This window comes from Triticum urartu, chromosome 7 (genome assembly GCF_003073215.2).
Source record: "Triticum urartu cultivar G1812 chromosome 7, Tu2.1, whole genome shotgun sequence".
Lineage (NCBI taxonomy): Eukaryota > Viridiplantae > Streptophyta > Magnoliopsida > Poales > Poaceae > Triticum > Triticum urartu.
Genome location: NC_053028.1, coordinates 43,587,225 through 43,593,224, shown reverse-complemented (window position 1 = coordinate 43,593,224; position 6,000 = coordinate 43,587,225).

Below are 6,000 nucleotides of genomic sequence, written 5' to 3'. Positions count from 1 at the left end.
GGTTGCAGGGTTGCTTGAGAGAGACCATCTTCATCCTACGTCTCCTACGGATTGATAAACCTTAGGTCATCCACTTGAGGGAAATTTTCTACTGTCCTACAAACCTCTGCACTTGGAGGCCCAACAACGTCCACAATAAGAAGGTTGTGTAGTAGACATCAGCCATCTCAGTGGAGAAGCAGCGTGGCTTCCACCGAGCTGCTTCAGCTGGAGCCTGTCTTCACGGCTCCTGCTAGCTACCCCGTGGACTTAATCACGGAGTCTCAACATTGCTACCTTATGACGCAATGGTTGAAATTGAAAGTCAAGGCGACTATTGGCTCTGTTGCACCTCCTGAACCTGGCGCAACTTTTCACTGCCGGTCGATTCCAGAAGGATATGTATAACGCCCTCGATGCGGCTATATCTCCCACGTGTCGAGGCACGACTTAGAGGCATAACCGCATTGAAAGCAATGTCGCAAGTTAGGCAATCTTCACAACATCCCATGTAATATAGATAATAAAAGGGGAGATACATAGTTGGCTTACACTCGCCACGTCAATCAAAGTACATAAATAGCATTACAACATCCAAACACTCATGGCCCGACTACGGCGCCAAAATAAAAGAACAACCCAACATGCGACACGGTCCCGATCACCCCAACTGGGCACCACTACTGATCATCAGGGAAAGACACGTAATATCGGCGTGAGTCCTCGTCGAACTCCCACTTGAGCTCAAGCGCGTCATCTGGAACGGAATCATCAGGCCCTGCATCTAGTTTGGAAGTAATCTGTGAGCCACAGGGACTCAGCAATCTCGCACCCTCGCGATCAAGACTATTTAAGCTTATAGGTAAGGCAAGGTAAGTATATGTGGAGCTGCAGCAAGCGACTAGCATATATGGTGGCTAACCTGTTCGCAAAAGAGAGCGAGAAGAGAAGGCAAAGCGCGAATGAGAAACTAGAGAACATCCTGCGGCAAGAATTACTCCAACACCGTGTTCGCTTCCCGGATTCCGCTGAGAAGAGACCATCACGGTAACTCACACAGTTGATTCATTTTAATTAAGTTAAGGTTCAAGTTATCTACAACCAGACATTAACAAATTCCCATCTGCCCATAACCACGGGCATGGCTTTCGAAAGTTCAAATCCCTGCAGGGGAGTCCCAACTTAGCCCATGACAAGCTCTCACGGTCAACAAAGGAATAGACCTCCTCCCGAGACTTTCCGATCAGACTCGGTATCCCAGTTCTTCAAGACACTTCGACAAGTTAAAACAAATCCAGCAACACCGCCCGAATGTGCCGACAAATCCCGATAGGAGCTGCACATATCTCATTCTCAGGGCACACTCAGATGAACACTACGTACAACTAAAACCATCCCTCGAGTTGCCCCGAGGTGGCGCTGCAAGTGGCTCTGTTTGGACCAACACTCAGAGGAGCACTGGCCCGGGGGTGGTTTTAATAAAGATGACCCTCGGGCTCCGGAAACCCAAGGGAAAAAGAGGCTAGGTGGAAAATGGTAAAACCAAGGTTGGGCATTGCTGGAAAAGCTTTAATCAAGGCGAACTATCAAGGGGTTCCCATTATAACCCAACCGCGTAAGGAACGCAAAATCCGGGAACATAACACCGATATGACGGAAACTAGGGCGGCAAGAGTGGAACAAAACACTAGGCGAGAGGCCGAGCCTTCCACCCTTTACCAAGTATATAGATGCATTAAGATAACAAGGCAATATAATGATATCCCAACAAGTAAATAATGTTCCAACAAGGAACGGTCTCCAATCTTCACCTGCAACTAGCAACGCCATAAAAGGGGCTGAGCAAAGCGGTAACATAGCCAATCAACGGTTTGCTAGGACATGGTGGTTTAGAGGTTGAACATGGAAATTTGAGAGGCATGATAAGCAAGTGGTAGGCATCGTAGCATAGGCATAGCAAAAGAGCGAGCATCTAGCAAAGCAAAGATAGTAGTGATTTCGAGGGTATGATCATCTTGCCTGCAAAGTTGTCAGAGTTGACTGGATCCTCGAAAGCAAACTCAACGGGCTCCTCGTTAGCGAACTCGTCTCCCGGCTCTACCCAAACAAGACAAACAAGCAACAAGGACACAATCGACCACGTGCAAACTCAAACAACATGATGCAAAGATGGTATGCTATGCGGGATGCAATAAGGGATGCATATGCAAGATTTGACAAGGAATGCATGAGCCTGGCCTCAACATGAAAATCCAAGTGTGCCACTGGAAAAATGAGATTAATTCGCTTGAAAACGATATAAAGATCACCGAAATCGGACTTACGGTTAGGAAATGGCAAGCGATTCAAATATGACCACGTTCTGCGATTGACAGCAAGTAGCCATCTAAATGCAACAAGATGAACATGCTACAGCACGCAAACATGGCATCAAAATACATGGCAGGGATCCATTCATGATGCTTAAAAAAATACTAGCACTGAGATACGGCTGATTCATCCATTAACAGGTTCAAACAAGCATGGCAAAAACGCATTTGGTAAACAGATTTCAGACTTTGTGAAATTAACACTTGTCTGGAATTTCAGATCAGGTAGCACTCTTTGCAGCATGAAAACTATATTCTACAGGACCTGAACATGGAAAGTAAAGCATGGCATGGAGCTACTCAAGGAGCTTAACAAAAGTCCCTTAGTGACCTTGAGCCAAAAGGGATCAGAAAATACATTTGCAAGCATGTGAACATGGCAAAAACATAATCTGATCACAGACTTAGTGAAAACTGGAGCATGCTGAAACAGATATCAAGTAGGCATGTTTACGAGCTCGATGCACTCACTACAAAGCATGCCATGACAATCTAAGCATACATCCATCAAGAATACACAAAATACAAGCTAGACATGGCAAGAACAATAGCATAGCATGCACGGATCAACTACAACATCCTCGGCAAAATTGCTAACAAGTAGACAATCTGCCCAGATTCACGAAATAGCAAAAGTAGAGCTCGATTTACTCAAGCTAGGTTGCTCCATAATTGCAAAGAAAGACTTGGATGGATAGAGCACTACAATATTAACAAAACATGCTTACTGATCATCCTCAAAAGAGGCACGGATCACTAGGAAACAACATGAACATATGGCATATTGAGATAAATAGATCAAGGACTTAGTGGAAATGCTAAGTCCCTGAAATCAGCATTAACGAATGCACCACTTTGCAAGCTTGTTCTAGTCACCACACACATCACAAAAATACATGGGTTGCACCTCTGGAAAGATGGCAAAACATATAACAAAACTCATGAAGAGCTCAGGGGCATATCATGCACACATTAATCATGGCAAAAATGACAAATAGCTAAATGGAGCAGCAGATCTGACAATTATCTCAAATAGCATACTTCTAACAGCATTTCGGGCATCAAGATGAACTCAAATGAAAATGATGCAATGAGATCAAATGATGTGCTCTCTGAGACGAATATTTTGATATGCTATATGCCCAAAACGGAGCTACGGATGCAAAGTTATAGCACAATGAACTTGGGCATATGGATCTGGGAATTTGAGGACTTAGAAGAAAATCACCACCCGCGGATCTAGGGTTCCTCGCGGGCACGCAAACCGAGGTCACTCCGGAGAGGTCAACTCGCTCCGGCGAGGTCGGTCCGTCGGCGGGGAGATGAAGGAGAGGCGAGGTCGGCCTCTCCCCGGCCGGATCTGACGGCTGGCGGCGGCGGGCGCCCTTGGCGACGGCTCCCGAGGCGCGGGGAAGGCGAGGGAGCACGGGGCTCTGATGACGAGCTCTGGCGAGCTTGTGGCCGGCGTCGATGGCGGGCGGCGGAGGCGGCGATCGGGCGCGAGGAAGGCGAGCGCTCTCGGGCGGCGGCGGCTCCGGGCCGGGAGGGCCCCACCTGGGCTCGGGCGGGCCGGCGCGGCGGCACGCAGAGGCGAAGTGGGCGTGGCGTCCCAACGAATGGGGAGGTGACACGTGGCGGCGGACACGGCGGGCGGACACGTCCGTCGGTGGCGAAGATCTCCGGCGGCGGCGGACGAAGTGGATCTAGGATTTTCGGGAGGAAGGGGAAGGAGAAATTTCGGGGGGTCTTTATATAGGCATAGGAGGAGCTACGAGAGTCCAAATGAGGTGCGGTTTTCGGCCACGTGATCGTGATCGAACGCTCTAGATGATGGAGAGGGTTTTGGTGGGTTTTGGACCAAAATGGAGGGGTGTTGGGCTGCAACACACACGAGGCCTTTTCGGTCCCTCGGTTAACCGTTGGAGCATCAAACGAAGTCCAAACGGTACGAAACTTGACAGGCGGTCTACCGGTAGTAAACCAAGGCCGCTTGGCAAGTCTCGGTCCAATCCGGAAATGTTTAATCCCCACACATGAAAGAAAGGTAGAAATGACCACCGGAGGAGAACGGAGCGCCGGAATGCAAAACGGACAACGGGGAAAATGCTCGAATGCATGAGATGAACACGTATGCAAATGCAATGCACAAGATGACATGATATGAGATGCATGACAACGACAACAACACACGGAGACAAAAACCCGAACCCGAGAAAATAACATAACTTAATGCCGGAAACGGCAAGAGTTGGAGTACATATTGGGAAAATCATATCCGGGGTGTTACAACACTCCACCACTACGAAAGGATCTCATCCCGAGATCTAGGACTGAAAGAACGTCGGGTACTCAGAATGGAGGTGATCCTTGCGTTCCCAGGTAGCTTCATGGTCGAAATGGTGTGACCACTTGACTTTGAGGAATTTGATTGACTTGTTGCGAGTCTTGCGTTCAGTCTCTTCAAGAATAGCAACGGAGTGCTCACGATAAGAGAGATCTTCTTGGAGCTCAATGTCCTCGAAGTTGACGGTGCGGTCAGGAGTCTTGAAGCACTTTCGGAGCTGAGAGACATGCAACACGTCATGAACATTTGCAAAGTTTGAAGGAAGCTCGAGTTGATAGGCGAGATCGCCTCTCTTGCTGACAATCTTGAAAGGTCCCACGTATCTGGGGGCAAGCTTCCCTTTGATACCAAAGTGACGAGTACCTTTCATAGGAGAGACGCGGAGGTAAACATGATCTCCAATCTCGAAAGCCAAATCACGGTGCTTACTATCATAGTAGCTCTTCTGGCGGGATTGGGCTGCTTTGAGGTTATCTCGAATGACTTTGCACATTTCCTCTGCCTCTGTGATTAAGTCATTTCCGAGAAGCTGACGTTCACCGGTTACAGACCAGTTGAGAGGGGTATGGCACTTCCTGCCATACAGAATTTCAAATGGGGCCTTGCCTGAACTTGCTTGAAAACTGTTGTTGTAGGAGAATTCAGCATAAGGAAGACAGTCCTCCCACTTCATGCCGAAGGAGATCACACAAGCCCTGAGCATATCTTCAAGAATCTGGTTGACACGCTCGACTTGACCGCTAGTTTGAGGATGGAAAGCTGTGCTGAAGCGGATGTTGGTGCCCATGGCCTTCTGAAAAGAATCCCAAAACTTGGAGGTAAAGATGCCACCACGGTCTGAAGAGATCACTTGTGGAATACCGTGCAGAGAGATAATTCGAGAGGTATAGAGCTCCGCCAATTGAGCTGCAGTGATTGACTCTTTGATAGGCAGAAAGTGAGCCACTTTAGTGAGTTTGTCGATGACAACGAATATAGCATCATTGCCACGCTTGGACTTTGGAAACCCAGTCATGAAGTCCATATCAATGTGGTCAAACTTCCATTCTGGAATGGCAAGAAGGAGTAGCATCTCTGACTCGCTTCTTGGAAGCATCACACCTCAGTTGAGCGGCCTCTTGCTTCAATGCCATGTTGTAGAACTCATCGTACCTCAAGGGCTCAAAGAGAACAAGAGCTAGCTGGATTTCTTCTCTGAGACCACCCCTGAACTGGTATATCATGCTCTTCTCATCAGGGATGTCCTGCTTAGCAAAGCGGGTGAGCTTCTGAAACAACTTGTTGTAGTCATAGACAGACAAAGGGCCT